This window comes from Octopus bimaculoides, chromosome 20, assembly GCF_046866305.1.
Source record: "Octopus bimaculoides isolate indiv1 chromosome 20, ASM4686630v1, whole genome shotgun sequence".
Lineage (NCBI taxonomy): Eukaryota > Metazoa > Mollusca > Cephalopoda > Octopoda > Octopodidae > Octopus > Octopus bimaculoides.
The window spans coordinates 24,218,006-24,238,531 of NC_142947.1; the positions used below are offsets into that span (position 1 = coordinate 24,218,006).

The following is a 20,526-nucleotide window of genomic DNA, read 5'->3' on the forward strand; positions in this document are numbered from 1 at the left end:
TGGAGCTATCTTGAGGCTGTGGTGAAAGCTGAGGTTGGGTACTTTGAGTAAACTGTTATCTCCTGGCCATAATCTAATTAATATTTTTTGTTCTTTTAAAATACTTTTTATCTTTGGATGGGATATTGTTTTCTTTTCCTTTTATGCAAACTGTCAAATTTAGCCCAAACACCCTGAACTTCATCATGAAAATAAATATTTATTCAAATGTTACATTTGGCATTTTTTTTTTTGTCACAATGCCTTCCTGACATTTCATAAATTGTATTTCCAGTTACTGGCAACCATTAAGCTTGCCTTTTTATCTTTTGTTCCTTACCTAACAACAGAGTTTAGTATGCTAAAGACACTCATGAGCCAGGTGATGGGTTGTATACCAACCAAAAACACTTTTTCTCGTGGATTTCCCCCCAGTTTCCATCTTCTAAATTTTACTCACAAGGTTTCAGTTGACCCAGGGCTAAAGCAGATGTCACTTGCCCAAGGTACCACAGTGGGACTGAACCACAAAGTCACATAGTTGTGAAGTAAACTTCTTAACCACAGTCATGCCCATCCAATATAATAACTAATTCTGTGTTGGTGTGAATGGAGCCTTTTTTTTTTTAATTGTTTTCAAGTTTTTTTCTTTTTAAAATTTTATTTTTGGTCAAGATGTTTTAACATACTGGTGTAGATAGGTTAAACATTTTCATTTGTCAAATAGACTATGCCAGGTGTTATTCCATTGCTGACTCAAATAACTTCAGTTCTGTTAAAAAAGTTAATAAAAAATAAAAAAATTTTTAAAATGCTACTGTCAGTGAGGAACTTCCTAGATATATCTTATTACATAAAAATAATTTGGGTTGAGTGCACAACCAGCTAGTGGTCATCACCATACCGAATTTTGCCATTACAAAGTTAGTGGACGGTAACTTAAAATCTCAGTCACAGCTGGAGCATCTTGCCAGGCTAAGACCAGGTCGTTTAATGTTATGAAGTTTAGAAATATAAAAACATCACACTAAGCATATTTGATAAAAACCTTCAGCAAAATCCAGGTGTGGATATAGCTTTCTTAGAAGATTTAACTTAAAGAAATTACAAAATAAATCCATAAAAACATGTATAAGTAATAACATAAACGGACACGATAAAGAGAAATTAGTTTAATCTATTGAGATACTATGTAATACATCAAAATGCTCTCGTTAAATGCAATGCCGTATACAAACATATTTGACATGAATAATAGATCAGAACTCAGTAATATCTATAAATTGTGTTTTGTTTCATTCTCAAATTTTCCATTTATAAATACGTGTGTTTAAATGAAATGAAAAAAAAAAAGAAAAAAAAAACGAGAACGTGTGCAAACATTATTGGTAAACTAACGCATACACATTATATACACACATATATATGCTAAACAAACATTAAGCTAGGTAGGAAACATTATTAAAGGTGTTGAGTTTAATACTGAAAGTTACGTTGAAACTTTAATTAACAATGTCGTGGAGATGTTTTGAAAGACTGACATTACAATTTATAAAATGCTTAAAAGGAATCGTGAAGGCGAAATGCATATACACACACACACACACACACATATATATATATATACATTTGTATACAAATTTTTTTCATGGCTAAAAACATACTTTCAAAACATAAAGAAAAAAACTTAGTCTTGGACACTATTATAACCTATTATAATTATTATTTCAGTTACAGAAAGAACACTGTTGGATCGAACAGAGCATAAAAATAAAATAAAACTAGTAACATTGAAACAAGTATTTAAATAACGATGATGGCTACAATCATTATTTTTATTATGCTTGTGACCAACGTACTTGTGCTTCGATTTTACATATTACAAAAACCACAATTACCATTGTCACTACAAGCAATTATTATTGTTCGTGTTTGCCGAGAAAAGTTTACCGATAAGAGATTTCTACTTTTCTTTTTCGTAATTCATAAAATACATATTTTCAACTGTTGTCTTTCAAGTTAACGAAGGAATCGCTTGCTCAATAACACAAATACAACATTTAAAAAAGAAAAAGAAACGACATCAATAACAAAAAGCAAGATTGAAGAAGAGCTAGAAAAAGATTTGAAACTACTTACGGAAATCTACAAACAGATTCCGACAGAACTTAGAACAGAGGAAAGCCGAACCATTTTATTCCGTTTCAATAAAGCAACTGTTTTCTAGCGTGAACCCCCTTCCTCTCCTCCATTGCTACGTCGGGTGTGTGTGTGAGTGTGCGTGTGTGTGTGCGTGCGCACATGTGTATGCATGCGTGTACGTACGAATGAGTGTGTAAGAGGGAAAGAAAGAGAGAGAGAAAGTGTGTGTTCCTTCAGTGAATGAAAGAGCAGATATAAAGTACCCAGTGGGTCAGTTTGGTGTAGAGAAGAGCCACACCATTCTTTTGCTACCATTATAAAAACGAGCTAACAAGGGAACCTATGTGGTCGCTAAAAATAGCAGTTAAGTTCCTCTTAACTAATAATACTCTACCGTTTTAAAAACATCTAAGACTACATTAAATAATGTTTATTAGACACACAGTACCTGAAAAAAAAAAAAAAGACAGGACGGTCATTTTGGAATGTCTTCTGTTCAATTAGTGTCGACATGGAGCTGGACAATAACAATAACAACCATTATGAAAACGGTTATGTTTTTAAGTGGGACACACGCATCTATTATAGGGATAAAAAAAGAGAGAGATAGAGATAGAGGTAAGCCGGAGAAAAAGATAGGTAAACATTTGTAATGGTGATGATGGTTGCGGCGAAGATTAGCAGTTTGTGAGTAGTTGATAAGAATTATAATGACATACAGACACGGAGAAAGAAGAGTAGAAAAGAAAAATAAGAGAGTGAAAGATCGCCAACGTGTTATATGGCTGACAACACGAAAACAACACAAACAACTCATAACATACACGTTTAGATCAGAAATGAGCAAGGTAGACCAATTCGATTGAGCTTACCCCTATCCCCCATACCAATGTCACCGCTTCCCATTTATACACAAATTCATATACGAACGCAAACTAACGGATCGAAGTTAGTATACACAACATTTTTGTTAGAATATTTTCCCCTTTATTGACGTTTCCACGAAATTGATATTAGAAATATCACAAACGGCGACACATATACGTAGATATTTAATTTTTCTCTTTATCCATTCTCTCTTCTCACTCAACCTTTGTATGTATATGCATGTATGCATATGTGTGTATGGAAGAAGAGAGGAAAGAGTGAGGGTTAAAATAAAGAGAAAATTGACATGAGAGGGGGATAAGGAGGCGGTGTAGAGGAAAGCAAGAGAAAGATAGAGAGGAGGGAGACAGGAAGAGTAAAAGTGTCAAAGAGTTAGTCAAAGAGTAAAAATTAGCGATTAGGCAGAGATATTCTAAATCCAACAATTATATATATATCCTTGATAAGTGTCAGTGTGTATGTATGTGTGTGTATATTATATATATATATATATATATATATATATGTATATATATATATATATATATACTTGATAAGAGTCAATGGACGAAACTCTCGGCCCTTAAATCACTAACTTCTACTGATTATTAATTATGTATACTCATGATTTCAGTTTTATTTTCCTGCTTGCATCACCAAATCTCTCTCCATATATATATGTGTGTGTGTGTGTGTGTAGAGGAAAAATATAAGTGAAAAATAGGAAGACACTGAGGAAAACAAAATGTAAATGTGAAGAAAAGAACAGATTATGCAAGTGAGAGAGTGAGAAAAGACAGAGCGAACGAAAATATGAGAGAATGAAAGAACGAGAAAATGAAAATAGAAAAATATTTATAGTTTTTTTTTTAATAGACTGAAAGCGATGAATACAGTGTGTAATAATGGAGAAAGAATAACTTAAAGCAAAATATTATATAAAACAAGAAAATGAATTGTGAAATTGCGAGCAAAGTAGATAGGTAATATATATATATATATATATATATATATATAAACTAAACTAAATCACGAAACGAAGGAAACCGACAAGAAGTTTCAGGCCATGAAAACAAATTAAATAGCCATTCATCTAAATTTCTAAGAGCTTTATTATTTCTACGAGAGAGAGAATGACGGTTAGTTTATTAATGCCTGGGGTTTCATTTACTAAATTATGGCCGGCCGAAGACATTAGGTAAATAAATAGAGGTTGAAAGAAGGAACAGACTAAACAGCACGCAGAAATATAACATTTGATTCTGTGACTGCATTACAGATACGCATAATAATTTATCTGTCTTTCGCACACCACACACACACACACACACACACACACACACATACATACATACATATACATATATATATATATATATATGTGACTCCCGTCGAAGACGACGTATGAGTGTTCAGCAAAAAGACAGAAACACACACACAAACAAATATACTTGAATAGATACGTTAACACATACCTGTACGTATTATACAGGTCGAATAAACACTGCAACTGACCAATACTTAACTTTACATACATAAGATTATCATACACAGGATAAGAGTGTGTGTGCATGTGTGAGAGTGTATATATATATATATATATATATATATATATAAAATCATCTAACATCCGTTTTACGTGCTGGCATGGGTTAAGCACACACACACAAATATATTACATACATATCTTTTATCTTTATCTTTTACTTGTTTCCTTCATTAGACTGCGGCTATGCTGGGACACCACCCTGAAGAATTTTTAGTCGAATGAATCGATTCCAATACTTTTTATTTAAGCCTGGTACTTATTTTATCGACCATTTTTGCCGAACCGCTAGATAACGGGGACGTAAAAACACCATCACCAGTTGACACGCGGTGGTGGTGTGGTGAACACACACACACATCATCATCATCATTTAACGTCCGTTGTCCATGCTAGCATGGGCTGGACGGTTTGACCAGGGCTGTAAGCTGGGGGGGGGGGGGGGCTGCACCTGATTCGTCTAATTTGGCATGGTTTCTACAGCTGGATGCCCTTCCTAATGCCAGCTACTCCGAGAGTGCAATGGGAGCTTTTATGTGCCACCAGCACAAGTGTCACTTTGCATGACACCAATATCTCTCACAATTAATTTCACTTGGCTTGAGAAGTCTTCTCAAGCATTGCATATTGCCAAAGGTCTTGGTCATTTGTCGTTGCCTCCATGAGGTCCAACGTTCAGAAGGTGCATTTTATAAGCCACTGGTACAGGTGCTAGTTACACGACACCAGCATCAGCCACATTGATTCTGTGAGGACCAACGCTTGAAAGGTGCTTTTACATGCCACTGGCACAGGTACCAGTTACGCAACAATGACCACAGTTATGATTTCACTTGGCTGGGGGGGGGGGTCTTCTCAAGCATAGCACATCAAAGATCTCGGTCACTAGTCATTGCCTCCATGAAGCTCAACATCTGAAGATCATGCTTCACCACCTTGTCCCATGTCTTCCCGGGTCTCCCCCTTCCATCACTTCCTTCCACTGATAGAGATTGGCACTTCTTCACCCAACTGTCCACATCCATACGCATCACATGACTGTACCAACACAGTCATCTCTCTTGCACTCCACATCTGATGACTCTTATGCCCAGCTTTTCTCTCAAGACGTTTACACTGTCATACATGCACATTGACATTGCACATCCAGCCAAGCATACTAGCTTCATTTCTTTCAAGCCTAAGCATGTCCTTGGCAGTCACTGCCCAAAATATTTTCGTCACTTTGAGACCATGACCTGTTCACTGACAAAATTCCATGCTGTATCACCGAATTTTGTCAGTGAACAGGTTATGGTCTCAAAGCGATGAAAATATTTTGGCAAATTAGATTTAAATATCGAAGTGAATCTAACGGGTTTTGTGCGTTTTTAAATGGCTTATAATGGCTTCCATGCTGCAATTGTTCTTGTGTGTGTATATATATATATATATATATATATATATATATATATATATAAATTTTTTTTTTCCTTGTATTTGTTTTAGTCATTTGACTGTGGGCCATGCTGGAGTACCACCTTTAGTCAAAAGAATCAACCCCAAGACTTATTCTTTGTAAGCCTACTACTTATACTGTCAGTCTGTTTTGTTGAACTGCTAAGTTACAGGGATGTAAACACACCAACATCGGTTGTCAAGTGATGGTGGGGGACAAACACAGACACACAAACATATATATGTGTGTGTGTGTGTGACAGGCTTCCATACAGTTTCTTATTTCTTTATTGCCCACAAGGGGCTAAACATAGAGGGGACAAACAAGGACACACAAAGGGATTAAGTTGATTACATCGACCCCAGTGTGTAAATGATACTTAATTTATTGACCCTGAAAGGATGAAAGACAAAGTCGACCTTGGCAGAATTTGAACTCAGAACGTAACGGCAGACAAAATACTGCTAAGCATTTCGTCTGGTGTGCTGACGTTTCTGCCAGCTCGCCTTTCAGTTTCAGTCAATCAAATCCACTCACAAGGCTTTGCCCAGCCCAAGAAGGCTATACTAGAAGACACTTGTTAAAGGTGCCACACAGTGGGACTGGAACCACGTGGTTGGTAAGCATGCTACTTACCACACAACCACTCCTGCGCTTTATTTATATATATATATATATATATATATATATATATCGACGATTCCTATGGATCGCATAAATTGTAATTCTTCGAAACATATGTCGGAATAAAGTATGCAGTTATAACATGCGTTTACTCCATTCCTTAAATTTTTATATATATATTTACAGAGGTATCAAACTGTTGGATCAGGTGATGAAAGTTGTGGAGAGAATCATAGCCCAACTAATCAGGGAGAGATTTAGTTTAGATGAGATGCAGTTTGGCTTTGTGCCAGGTAGAAGCACCACTGATGCTATATTTCTAGTAAGGTAACTGCAGGAGAAATACCTGCTTGGCTTTAGTTGACTTGGAGAAAGCTTTTGACTGAGTCTCCTGATCCATTATCTGGTGGTCAGTGCGAAAACTAAGGATAGACGAGTGGTTGGTGAAAGATGTACAAGCCTTGTACAAGGATACTACCAGTAAAGTGAGGGTGGACAATGAGAACAGTGTAGAATTCAGGGTACAAGTAGGGGTTCACCAAGGATTGGTGCTCTGTCCCTCTTGTTCATCATAGTCCATCAGGCAATAACAGAGAAATTCAAGACAAGCTGCCCCTGGGAGCTCCTCTATGCTGATGACCTTGCTCTTATAGCTGTATCACTATCTGAGCTAGAGAAAAAGTTCCAGGTATGGAAACAAGGTCTAGACTAAAAGGGCCTTAGAGTTAACCTAGCAAAAACCAAAGTCATAGTAAGTAGGGAGGCAGACAAATCACAAATCCCTTCAGGTAAATGGCCCTGCTCAATCTGTAGAAAAGGTGTAGATAGAAACTCCATAAGATGCACCCAGTGTAAGCTTTGGGCACACAAAAGGTGAAGCATCATCAAAGGAAGGTTAACATGCAAACTAACTTTTATATGTGGAAGGTGCACAGGCACAATAAACACTGAACATGTGCGAAAAATAGACTCCATCAACAAGGGGGGAAAACTAGAGGTAGCAGACAGTTTCCGGTATCTAGGCGACCAGGTTAGTAGTGGAGGTGGTTGTTCTGAGAGCATAGCTGTGAGAAGGCAAAGTTCAGAGAGCTCCTACCCGTGCTGGCAACAAAGGGCCTCTCTCTCAGAGTGAAAGGCAGATTGTATGATGCCTGTGTGAGAACAGCTATGCTGCATAGCAGTGAAACATGGCCTATGACAGCCAAGGACATGCGTAGACTTGAGAGAAATGAAGCCAGTATGCTTCGCTAAATGTGCAATGTCAGTGTGCATGTTCGACAGAGTGTAAGCATCTTGAGAGAAAAGTTAGATGTAAGAGGTATCAGATGTGGTGTGCAAGAGACAACTGTGCTGGTATGGTCATGTGATGTGTGTGGACGAAGACAGTTGTGCAAAGAAGTGCCGATCTCTAACAGTGGAGAGAACCTGCAGTAGAGGTAGACCCAGGAATACATGGAACGAAGTGCTGAAGCATGACCTTTGAACTTTGAACCTCACAGTGGCAATGACTAGTGACCAAGACCTTCGGTGATATGCTCTGCTTAAGAGGAGCCATCAAGCCAAATGCATGTGTGCTGGTGGCATGTAAAAAAAAATCAACCTTTGAACATTGGGCTTCATGGAGGCAAAGTGGCTGAGTACCTTTCAAGCATTGGGCCTGACAAAGGCAAAGTGATTGAGTTCCTTTTGAGTGTTGGGCCTCACGTAGGCAAGGTGGCTACGATCCGTTTGAGCATTGGGCCTCATGGAGGCAAAATGGCTGAGCTCCTTTCGATTGTTGGGCCTCATGGAAGCAATGACCAAGACCTTTGGCATTATGTCGTGCTTGAGAAGAAGACCCATCAAGCTGAGCAAAATCGCAGTCATGGCAGATACCGGTGCCATGCAAACGGCACCCGTGCCAGTAGCACATAAAAGCATTCATTACACTCTCAGAGTGGTTGGCATTAAGAAGGGTATCTAGCCATAGAGAACCATGCCAAATCAGACTGGATCCTGGCACAGCCTTCTAGCGTGCTAGCCCAGTCAAACCGTCCAACGGACGTTAAATGATGATGATGATATATATACATACAACGAACTTCTTTCAGTTTCTGTCTACCAAATCAATGCACAAGGCTTTGATCAGCCTAAGGCTATAGTAGAGGACATTTGCCCAAAGTGCTATGCAATGGGACTGAATCTAGAACTATGTGGTTATGAAGCAAGCTTCTTAACACACAGCCATGTCTATATATATATAATACAGGCCAATCTTCACATATCAATAAAATCATGGAACAAATCATCAGAAAGAAACTGATAATGTTGCGAGAGGAAAATGACTTATTGAATGATACATAGCATCACCTCTGTCCAGAAAGAAGTTGCCTCATTCAGCTCCGACAGCACTATGGCTGGGTTTTGAAGCTGCAACTTGACCATTCAGATGTCAAAGTGATATAGCTTAACTTTGCAAAGTGGATCATGGCATGATATGTCACAAGCTGCAAGACCTTGGCATAGCTGGTAAACTGGGAGAGTGGCTGTATGACTTTCTAAAAGATAGAAGTCGCAGTTGCAGCCAATGGTGCCCTCTGTGAGGAAACACAAATTCTGGATGGTGACCCTAGAGAACTCTCTTGGAACCATTACGGTTTATAGTCTCTCTTAAACATACCCATGGTCACTCAGACAGCCACTGTCACAAGCTACAGCAATAATACAAAATTATCACAGGCAACAAAGACCTCAGACAATGTCACAAGCTTACAGCAGGATCTAAATACAATATACAAGTGGGCTGAAGAAAATAACACGTAATTCAATGCTGAAAAATTTCAAGCACTGCACTGTCAGCTCACAAATGCACCACAGCCTGCATATACTGGATCCAAAGGCTATGCAATTCCAGAGTCACAGACAGTAAGAGACTTGGGGATCAGTTTGTGTGATGATGCATCATTTCATATTAGCAAGATGGCAACAAAATGCAAGACAACTGGCAGGATGGATACTAAAGTTCTTTAAGACAAGAGACCAAAAATTCATGTTGACCCTGTGGGGGAACCTTTCCTCAATAGTGTTCATGATCACTATATACTTAATATCCTTAAATTTTACACCCTACCCAGAGCCCCTGAATTCAATATTGACATTATTTCATGATTTTTGTGGAAGATAATTACATCTCATTTTATTTTATTAACATACCTCTTATTGTGTAAACATTAAAGTGCTGTTGTTGTCTGTACCACTATACTGTTACCCTATTCAGACTAAAAGTAAAAAAACCTATTTGACCCATATACCTAGGGCTATAATTCCTCAACATTTTGATAGTAATAAAATGACCTGATACTACTATAACCAGTGAAACCTCTAGATTCTAATACTTTTATAGCCTTGTCCATGCATACTGCTTACACCTTCCCTCTCTTTAGAAGTAATTGTCCCTTTGCTATCACCACTCGATAAGAAACAATAGAATTCTGAGACAGTTAAAACTTTTGTCTAGAATCAATTACTAGCCTGATAGACCCCGCTATGTCAAGATGGACTTATATATTCTTCCTCACATTTGGATTTTATGTATGCTCTCTCCCACTTGGATTTAATATGCTGCCACATTTATAATATGTCTTTTTTCTACATTTTCATGCAGCTGAAGATTGCTCTTCATATTGCATTTAAGGTAATGCTCACATTACTTAAATAAATTGAAGTAGCATGAAACGTGCGTACTGCAATCACTTTTGAAATCCGTGTTGCTTATTGTTTGATTTTAATCACCCATCCTTTTGGGATGCGATATTCGGGTGCCTTCGCATAAGTACCATATTCAAGCCTTGAATATATATATATATATATATATATACATACATACATACATATACCGAGTGCACAACAAATGTGGCCCTGTTATCGTCAACAGTGAATGTTCCGGTGGAGAAGGGTGACAAGCAAGGAGACAGCATCTCTCCTAAGCTCTTTACAGCATTTCTTGAGATGTTCATATGAGACATGAACTGGAACGGAGGTATAAGGATAAATGGAGAGCTACTTACCCATCTAAGATTCGCTGACAACATAGTGCTGACAGCAGCTACAGACCATGCTGGGTGAACTGGATTTCAGGTGTTCCGCAGTTAGCCTGAAGATCAACTGTATGAAAACCAAGTACATATGGTCTGAGGGCAGAGCAATCGGTTGCCTAACAATTTGCGGCAATGAAATAGAAGAGGTGAGCAGCTATGTGTATGTTGGCCAAGAAGTGACTATGAGGTGAGAGATGGAGAATGAGATCTCGTAAAGGGTAGGCAACTTGCACCAATCTCTTCCACAGCACAGTCTTGCCTGCAATGCTATATGCACGTGAGACTTGGATCTCACGTATGTAAGACTTAACAAAGAGAGAAGAACAACATCGGCTTATGGCGTAGAGAGCCATGGAAAGGTCAGTACTGGGAATCTCGCTAAGAGATCACATCTGGAACAAGGAGTGAAAGATGTCCTTGCAAAACTACAATGAGTTGGTCATGTCACAAGGTTTACAAATGATTGGTGGAACTGTGCAGTAGTCAAGTGGTACCTGCACGAGCAAAAGAGACCACTCTGAAGACCTCCAATCAGGTGGGACAGTGATTTAAGTAAAATGTTTGGAGCAACGTGGAAGAGAATGGCAAGAGCATGAGGGGAATGGAGTGAATGCTGTGGCCAGCAGAACTGACTTGGCATCAGACGGCCTGGCCAATCCAGGTGATATATATATTCATGTATGTATGTGTGTATGTGTGTGTGTGTGTGTATGTGTGCATGTATATATATGTGTGTGTGTGTGTATGTGTTAATAATACCTGTAAGGAGGTGCTTTATTCATTTACTTTGACCAAGAGGAACTGATGTCATCAGATGGTATCCAATTTTCACTGAGTGTTTCGACTCTGAACTGTAACACCCTCCCGTTGGTGGGTCAGCAGAGGTGGCCAAGTCACTGTTCATCTCCTCTTGGCTTCCAGCTTAACTCTTCTCTCTTACTCCAATGCCAACAAGAGGCTCTTTCAGCTGCCTCTCCCATCCTGCTCACAACCACCCTTCCCTCCTTACCTCTCATTCCAATTGCTGTAAACATTCTCTATGCCAACTGAGCAGGGAGTCCCCTACAGCCAACCTTGCCTGGGGAAAACCATACCTGCCATCCCTTCTCCCTGCAATCATGCAGAAGGCTTTCCTTTCTGGCACACTTCAATTCAATTATATATATATATATATATATATATATATATACCGTAAATCCACGAGTATAGTCCGCCCTTGAGTATAACATGCAGGGGATTTTTAGGGGGCTGTACCCCTGAAAAACCTAAACCTTGTGTATAATACGCACCCCTTCTCTAACTTGAGTCAAGGAGGTCTATATAACGTCCTTGGTTTGTAAACGTATATATGGTAACGTCTTTTATTATTATTGTATATACAACATAATGCAAACATGTAGCATTTTGTGCACTTTGTTTGCAGAAAATAAAGAAATAACAGTAATAACGTCAGTGAAAAATAATAAGTAAATTGCCTTTACATATTTATCACTAACAAAATTTTGCTTAGAAAATATTTTTCATTTTTACCCTCATATATAGTACGCACTAGAAATTTTGACCTTCAAATTTTGGGAAAAAAGTGCGGATTATACTCAAGGATTTACAGTATATATATATACACACATATGCTCATACCTTTCACATTTTGTAGATTTTCAAAAGGGTACACCATGATGAATGTGCAGCTGTGTCACAAACTTGTTTTCTAGCTGTTGTTTTAAAAATTGTTTATTTTTCATAGACAGGCTATACCCACGATCACTATCAGCTAATGTTACAGACTAATTGGTTGGGTAATGATCATGTGACATTCATGCAGGAAGGTTGCATCAAAGCTTTAGTCCAACAGATATGTCACCTGGGGCAATCAGACTAACGTGGAAGCTGTGTCTGAATTTAAGACCGTTTAGCCTTTTGGTTGAAAGCACATGGCTTAGTGGTTAGGGCATTCAGTTCACAATTGTAAAGTCATGAGTTCAATTTCTGGCAATGCATTGTGTCCTTGAGTAAAACACTTTATTTCATGTTGTTCCAGTCCACTTAGCTGGCAAAAATGAGTAGTACCTGTATTTCAAACGACCAGCCTTGTCACACTCTGTGTTACGCTGAATCTCTCTGAGAACTATGTTAAAGGTACGTGTGTCTGCTGAGTCCTCAGCCACATGTACGTTAATTTCACAAGCAGGCTGTTCTGCTGATCAGATCAACTGGAACCCTCATCATTCCAACCAATGGAGTGCCAGTTTTATATATATATATATATATATATTTTTATATAGTGTCTTCTACTATAGCCTCAGGTCGATCAAAGCCTTATGAGGGGATTTGGTAAACAGAAACTGAAAGAATACTATCGTATATATATATATATATATGTGTATATATCTATGTATGTGTGTTTTTGTGTATGCGTTTGTCCCATCACCACCAATTGAAACTGTATCGGTGTGTTTATGTCCCAAGTTGGCAAAAGTCCCAAGGTTGGTTAGTTGTACTAAAACCCTCCAAAGCAGTGCCCCAGCTTGGCAACAGTCAAATGACTGAAACAAGTAAAAGAAAAGGATATATATATATATATATATATATATATGTATATATATAGTTGAAATATGCAGAAAAACAAAAGAGGAAGACAGATGTATAAACAACAAGCAGGTGTATTAATTTGATGCTTGCGAAGGTGAGAAAGTCTTTTACGTTTCGAGCCTATGCTCTTCAACAGAAAGGAACACAAGGAAATAAACAGAGAGAGAATGAAAAAACTTTTGGAGTTAGCAGTCAATTATATATATATATATATATATATATATATATATATATATATATATATATATATATATATATATATGCCCCAACTCTTCGAAATGCCTGTGTTAGAATGGGGGCAGCTGATGAAGGAAAATGTTCTCTATGTGGCCTGTGTGTTTTCTGTACTCTGGTTATTATTATTTTTTTGTCTACGTTTCGTTTGCAACATCCTGTACCCAGATATGCACTTATATATACAGGTAGATGTAGGTATGCACATACCTGTACGTATATATGCATATACTCATTTATTATTTGTTATATATATATATATATATATACATACACAGGGTTGGCTAAAAGTCACCATCAAAACCATTTAATTCCAAGATTAAAACAAAAAATTATTTTATATGAGACTTCGCTAATAAATAGACAAATGTTGGAAAAAGATAATGATGATTTTAACTCTCAGTATTCAATTATTAAACATTCGTAATTGGAATGAATAATTGAATACTAAGTATTAATGGAATTTTAATTTACTGTCGGGTGACTTTTGGTCAACCCTGTATATACCCACATATATACATACATATATATAAACACATAAAAATATATACATAAATATAGATACATATATACATACATCATATACATAAATACATATATACACACATCACATATATATATATATATATATATATAATTCCATTATCAGAGTCGGCCATTGTATTTTATTTTAGACTTGAGCTGCCCTCTTTTGTGTTTCTTGCCAGGATGTGGGTTCATCAGATATATCAAATGAAAATTTGTCTAAGTGTTCTTTGACATCTACTGCTGTTCATTTGATGCTTTGTAACAACCATAATTCAGAGCAGTTGAGAACGAATTTTTCTCCATAGGTGCAACATGGTTTCCATTTTCCATGCCCTAAATTATATATCCAACCAGTCAACTGCCTGCACATTGCTGCCATCGCTATAATATGCACATGGGATGATGCATCATCACTCATGGTTTCAGAGGTCAAGCATCAACACTAACTTTAAGATTACAATACTCCCTGGTCTTGCAGATTTTGACTATAATCTATTAAGGGTCAATAGCAGAGTGCTTGAAATTTATCAGCATTGAACTACATGTTGCTTTTTTCAGCTCACTTGTATATTGCATTCAGATCTTTCTGTAGTTGTAGGTATCATCAGGGTCCTCAATTGCTTGTGATACTTTTATACCATCAGCATAGCTAGTGAGAGTGACTGACTGTATGACTGAAGACATGTCTGAGAGAGCCATTGTGAGTTGTAGTGGTCCAAGTATTGTTCCCTGAAGGACTCCACTTACTATTGATATCTCCTCAGAGAGAGCACCATTGGCTGCAACTGCCTGACTCCTAGCTTTTAAAAAGTCAACCAGCCACTCCCCTAGTTTTCCAACAATACTAAGATTATGCACTCTGTGACATATCCCATGACTGACTTTGAAGACCTTGGCAAAAATGAGATATATCACATGCATATTTGAATGGTTAAGCTGTTGTTTCAGTATCCAGTCATGTCATAATGCTGTAGTAGCTGTGCAAGGCAGCTCTTTCCCGGAGGGAAGCCATCCTGTATATTAGTGAGCAAACTAGTTTTTTCTAGGAATCTGATCAGCTTCCTTCTGACAATGTGTTCTGTGGCTTTGTTGACATGCGAAGTCAGAAAGATAGGTCTGTAATTCTTAGCAGCTGCTTCACTCCCTCATTCATAAAGAGTGCATATTATACCATCTTTTACAGTTTGAGAAGCTTACCATATGCAAGGAAGCTCTGGAAAAGTATCTGCAGTGGTTTCGTGAGGATTTTCTTGCACGTCTTTAAAAGAATAATTTTTAAAAAATCAGGGCCTATTGCGGAGTTCAAGTCCATTACATCACTGGCCAATATTACATCCTTTTCTTTTATGTAGATGCAATTAATGGTTGTCTCTTCTCCCTGTGTATCTCATCAAATATGATTATTGGTGTATTTCTCAGTGGAGAGGTGAAAACACTTTGAAATTGTTATATATACATACATATATGTGTGTGTGTATGTGTGTACAGACAGACAGGCATGCACACACACACACACACAAACACGTGGTGTGTAGGGAATTTAAGAACAATTATCATTATAGTATTCTTTTCAAAGCAATTAAAAGATTTTTATTTCTTTCAATTCCAATAGATAAAATGCTAACACAAGAAATAAAAAAAACATGCAGTCATTGTTGTCCATATGTGTGGAACACAACTACTTAGGAATTGTGAACTTTGTAAATGCAAGTCTCTGGTGGTGGGGGTGTTTAAACTATATCAAAAATAAAATTAATATTCTAAATATTCAGACACTACAAGCATATCACAATTCATCCAACAGGTTCAGCATATTGATGATGATTCCGAAAAATCAATGAAGGTCATGGCCAAAGAATTTCAAGTGTCCAAATGAACTATCAGAACTATGGTGCAGAAGGACATTCAAAATAAGTCATATCTACTGATCTACTGAGGAGAAGCCAATTCATGTCTGCCAAGAAACAAGGGAGCTGATCTATTCTAAGAGGTTACTCAACAAGGTTCAAAACCCTTATGAGCATGGTATGCTTTGATTCTTCTTTGACGAGAAAAACTTTGATCAGAACCAAAAGTCTAATAGGAAACTTTTGTGAAGATCTTTTGGATCTATCAAGAATGATGCACACTAAATTTCCAGCAACTATTATGATTTTTGGAGTGGTAAGTAACAAAAGTCATTACATGCCATCACATCTTTCTATGGGATCTGAGAATTAATGCTGCTGATTCTATTAAGGTGCTGGAAACAGTTGCTAAGCTCTGGATAGATGAAGTACACAGTAGAAAGCTATATACATGTTTCGGTAAGGCTCAGCACCTTCTCACAAAGCCCATGTAACTTAAGAATGGATGTCAGACAATCTTTACAACCATGCTACACCAAACTTGTGACTTCCAAACTCACCAGATTTAAATTCCATTGACTATCCTCATAACATAACTTCAACTGAAAGTCATCATTGCCAGATGATGCCTGAAATGAATAATAGATGTCAATAATTCTGATCCCACATGAAGCAGTTATTAAAGCAGAAGGCAGATTCATAGAATAATCTTATAAGAAAGCTTATAAAGAGCACATGCACAATTTTCATTAAAAAGCATTTTGTTTTTTGCTAGGTTAGACATTTATTAAATTACCAAATATGTTGTCAAATATCTCTCATACCCTGTATAAAATACACACACACACACACACAATAAATAAATAATTTGAGTTTAAAAGTTCAAAGTGGAGTAAACCTTTCATATCCCACCAAACAGATAACAACACCTTAGGGAATAAAATATATATTTTTGCTCTTGATAAAATGTAAATTCGATTTTTTCTAGTATATAGGTGTAAATGCATTATTAGGCTCGTGTAGCTTTGGTCTTCATATGGGTAAGTAGAAATATTTGTATGTTTATGCTTAAACTTATTGTACTGATGATAGTAGGTTGTTTTTCATAACATTCAGCTTCAAATTGTTCAATACACAATAAACCGAAAGATCTTATTTATTATTTTTCAACTGCCCATTTACAACCTGTGCTGAAGAAGTAGTAAGGTGGTTTTTAGAGCCATTTACTCTCTATATCTAGTGTTTTGGAGCGGGTAATCCACTCCCTATAATACAATTATGTATATAATATAAATTTAGTATATACACACACACACACACACACATATATATATATATATATACGACGGGCTTCTTTCAGTTTCTGTCTACCAAATCCACTCACAAGACTTTGATCGGCCCGAGGCTATAGTAGAAGACACTTGCCCAAGGTGCCACGCAGAGTGACTGAACCCAGAACCATGTGGTTGGTAAACAAGCTACTTACCACACAGCCACTCCCGCACATATATATATATATATATGCACACACACACACATCATCATCATCATCATCGTTTAACGTCCGCTTTCCATGCTAGCATGGGTTGGACGATTTGACTGAGGACTGGTGAAACCGGATGGCAACACCAGGCTCCAATCTAATTTGGCAGAGTTTCTACAGCTGGATGCCCTTCCTAACGCCAACCACTCAGAGTGTAGTGGGTGCTTTTACGTGTCACCCGCATGAATATACATATATATATATATATATATATATGCACAAGAGGAGGAGAGTTGAGCCCATGTGGCACAAAGGAGTGAAGAGAGAAGATTAATCCCTGTTCACGGCGCAAATGAGAGACCGGATGGCCCCTGTGCAAGGACAATCCGAACACTGACACATGTTGCAAAGGGTGACCGGTAGAGTGGAAATGGCGTGACACCAGGGTGTCATTGCCAAGGCGGATGTCTCACAGGTGTTCCATGAACCGGTCAGCCACGCGGTGTCCCGTTTGTCCGATGTACAGAGAATGGCAGAGAGAGCAGGAGATGCAATAGATGATATTGGTAGAAGTGTAGTTGAAGGAGTCGGTGATGCGATAAGGTCGATAATGGGTGCCAGTGAGGAGGGTGGTGTTGGAGAGGTAAGGGCAAGTGCGGCAGCATTGGCGGAAGCAGGGGAACGAGCCAGGTTGGGAGGTTGGGTTGGGGAAGTGTATATATATATATATATATATATATATATATATAAATATATATATGGGAGAATTTATGAGAAAAACAACAACAGACGAGGACAGGTGGTGTAAACAACAAAAGGATGTATTAGTTTAACGCTCGGGAATAGAGAAAGTCTTTAACGTTTCGAGCTACGCTCTTCAACAGAAAGAATAAGGAGAAAAACAAGGTACATATGTATGTGTTTGTGTATATATATATATATACATATATATATATATATATTTGTATGTGTAACATAATAGTTTAGAAAAAAAACCATTGGTTTCATATCTAGTATGAACTAGACATCTCTTCAGCTTCTCTATACGATAACAGTTCTCTGCAGAGAATGTTTTTTAAACACATGAATGCCAGTGGTAGTTCAAGAAATATTCGTCTTCAAAAATTATAGCTGGGTGAGTTGTCTTCCTTCACTTGATAGCTAGGTTTTCCAATTTTGAAGTAAAAGTTTCCGGAAATGTGGACAACTCCCCACGGCTTCCATCCTGGAATTCAGGTAGCCTCCTGGCTCATGTGAGTTCATGAAGACTATATATCTTTCTGCCATACACAATTTACACTGTCTTGTTCCATTGCAATAGGGTCCACAAGTTTCTAGTAATTTCCACCTGATGTTAAAGGGCATATGATCTTCCTTTAGGTGCCATACGTATGCTGCAAGTGTTGTTGTGTTGCATCTTTCCGGGACCCTGAAAGAAGATCTGTGGTTGTTCAGGTGAATTTTAAATTTGGATTCACAAGATCCGACATAAATTTTAGTGTGTGTCCCTGTCTTGGCATTGATGCTACTGATATTTGTGCTGCTTCTCTTTGGGGCTACCTTTGCTTGGTACACTGTAGCCTCGGTGCTACATCGGCTGTCCACTGGGCATTCATTTCTAATCCTGCATGAACAATCTGACTCTGTCCATGGTTTAAGAGTGCTAAGTAATTTAACATTGGGTGCACAAGTAAAAAAGATTCTTAAATTATGTCTGTTAAAGATCTTTCGATATTTGTGTGATTGCGTGAAATGCTTATCAACCAACCTAACAAAAATCCTACCTATGCATGTCCGGATGTTTAGGGAGAAGTGGAGACAAACCATAAGGTCTTGTGGTGGCATTTCCTTTAATGGTTACTCAGTCTTGATGTATATACTGCATTCTCTCTGAACCAGCTGGCCACTAGTGCCTCATTGTAAGTGGGAGCCGCTGTGTCAAAAATATCTTTATTTGAAGATAAGATTGAAATCCATTTACCTTTTATTAGGTTTTTGAACGCTGTGGGGGTGGTGGTGGCTGGAGACTGTATTAATGTATGATAGCTCATCATTAAGTTTATGGTATAGTCTGTAGATGCCACTATTTAAATCTGGTGTGACATCCAAGAAGTTCACCACAGTGAGGTTAGTCTCTATGGTGATTTTAAGGCTAAGGTTGTTGAGGGTGTGTATGATGTCTTTTCTAAGCCTATCTAAAGTAAGGCCATTAGCGCCTCTGGAGATGGCTGTGGATAGAGGAGAATTTATTACCCAGGGTGTCCAGAATGTAAAACCCTATAAGGTTGCAAATATCAGTGCTGTCGTATGCCCCCATCACGATGTCGAATGAGCCTTCAGGGTCAGTTCGTTTGACCCAGGTTGAATCTTGGTTGAATAATAGTGTTTTCCTAGCATGCATAATTATATCTATTTCTCTATCACTTATGTCGGTAATTCATCTAGCGTATACTAACGCTCTGTCAAGTAACATTTTCGATATCAATGGATAAAAGTCTACTATATCGAATTGTATGAACTTAGCTCTAAAAGTGTTTCATTTGGTCTCAGACCAATGTAATACCTTGATTGTGTTATGCCATAAAGAGAAATTAGATACCTTCCATATGTCTTTATTAACCCTTCTTAGGATGTGTTGACTCACCAGTCCGATTTCGGACTTGGCAGGGTTAATCAAGCGACATTTAAGGTTGGAAGTGAAATTTGGCTTGTGATCCTTGATAGTTATAAAAGCATTATGTTCAGCTGGTATTTCTACCCTGTTGGCAATGTCTAGGTCAGTGGCTATTCATTTTGCCTCATTATTGATGTTATCATAGGTATGTGGTGTGGCCCGTCTATATTTTTGTGATGTTGTTCTCTAAGAGCCTGTTGTAGTGGTCATTATCTATCTTATAAAGGTTCTCTAATCTGAAAATAGTAGGGTTCTATATGAATGGTCTATATTTGATAGGGTATGCTCTTCTGATTTATGATCATGTATACGAAGATATATATATATATATATGCCATCCGGTTTCACCAGTCCTCAGTCAAATCGTCCAACCCATGCTAGCATGGAAAGTGGACGTTAAACGATGATGATGATGATGATGATGATGATATATATATATCATCATATTTTTTGCCAATTAACCACATGCACTACATAGTTGCTCTTCACTTCAGCTTTA

General features: G+C 37.7%; 1 protein-coding gene across 3 annotated transcripts in view; it reads right to left on the reverse strand.

Annotated features, from left to right (window-relative positions):
* The window catches only part of LOC106879452 (uncharacterized), a 71,610-nt gene that overhangs the window by 44,815 nt on the left and 6,269 nt on the right, over positions 1-20,526 (reverse strand). The window contains exon 2 of one of the 3 annotated variants that reach the window (XM_052975245.2): positions 16,431-16,499. The exons of 1 other annotated variant lie outside the window; for it this stretch is intronic. The gene's annotated coding sequence lies outside the window, so the exon portion shown is untranslated. Of the gene's footprint in view, positions 1-2,118; positions 3,034-16,430; positions 16,500-20,526 lie in introns of those variants that run through there. One more of the 3 variants, XM_052975244.2, reaches the window with a different exon arrangement.